The sequence below is a fragment of the Octodon degus genome, unplaced genomic scaffold (assembly GCF_000260255.1).
Source record: "Octodon degus isolate 3935 unplaced genomic scaffold, OctDeg1.0 scaffold00020, whole genome shotgun sequence".
Taxonomy (NCBI): domain Eukaryota; kingdom Metazoa; phylum Chordata; class Mammalia; order Rodentia; family Octodontidae; genus Octodon; species Octodon degus.
The window spans coordinates 21,686,085-21,687,397 of NW_004524596.1; the positions used below are offsets into that span (position 1 = coordinate 21,686,085).

The window sequence follows — 1,313 nt, forward strand, 5'->3', positions numbered from 1 at the left end:
AAACATTTTTGGGTTTTGCCTTTGTAATAAATAAGTAATAAATACCTGCAGTATAGAATATACATTGAGAAGTTCATCTTTCTCCATTTGAAAGTCTTTCTCCAGAGTCATAATGTGTTAGCGGCATCCCAGCAAATGGAAAGTTCGGATTTTGCAGCAAGCCAATTAACAAAGCAATTATATCATCTATGTGCTCCTGCAGTTTATAGACTTGCTGGTCAAAGTAGTCCATAAGTTTCTTTTCCATCAGTTCCATACTTTTAGAAAGAATCTTTTCCAAGTAGGAGCAAATGGGCTGTTTTTCAATTGAAATGCCAACCATGCCTTCCTGGGGCTTGGAGGTACGCTCCTGAGACTTCGGATTAGGTCCCACTCGGAGATGGTTTACTTGACTGCATAAATTCTAGAGAAAAGGCAGCATCTCAGAGTTGGGCATGTTGGAATTGTCATTTGCTTTCTTGGGTAAGAAAGAAGACTGCATTCTTAAGATCATTTTCAAGAAAGCAATGATTTTGTGGCACAATTTTATACTCATCATGGTTTGTAGTATTTCCATCATCAGGTGGCTCTGTGCTTTTGTCAATGAAAGCCTTTAAATTTTTAGTCATGTTTGCAGAGGCCAATCAGTTTTAAAAGGAAAACGTGTGGAGGACAAGGTGTCTAAGCGTCCTGAAGTAGAGGACTATAGTGTAATCACGTGTGAGAATCCGGCAGTTCTCAAAACCGACTGAAGCTGTTCTCCAGTGGAAATACAATTCTGCTGCTGAAATCTAACCATATTCATCAGCTGCTGAGCTCCAGGTGATAAATTTGACCCCATGGATTCCATCATGATTTGGACCTTTTCCTGGTCTGTCCTTGATCCTAGAGCAGGAGAGGCTGGTGTAGAATTTGCCGAAATTGATCTCATATGCCCCACAACTCTACCGATGAACACACATTGCTTTTCACCAAAGGACAGCAACTTTACATGTATGTGTTGAAGGTTCCAATTTTAGGTATTGTTTATACAAAATGATCTTACCATGTTCACTACTCTCCAGAATGCTGAAATACTGCTGCCCCTACTCGTCCCACAGTACTCCTCTCCCACGTACACTTCCAGGTTTCTTGCTGAACTTAAAAGGCCAACGCAATCCATTTCTTCCTCTTGCTTCGGGTCTCCCCTCAGGTAAAGGAAACAGGGGTTCCAACCTCGGGGGTCGGGCTGCTCGGCAAGCTCACTAGGGCCCGGGATCAGGCATCGCCAGAAGCACCTCCCACTCACATTCTGGACCCGGAGCCCGGTACAGGTGAGAAGGCTCTGGCTCAGT

The 1,313-nt window shown here is 43.3% G+C and overlaps 1 pseudogene; it reads right to left on the reverse strand.

The window, feature by feature from the left end:
• Positions 1 to 73: 73 nt before the first annotated feature.
• Positions 74 to 1,313, reverse strand: part of LOC101575254 — a 10,477-nt pseudogene continuing 9,237 nt past the window's right edge.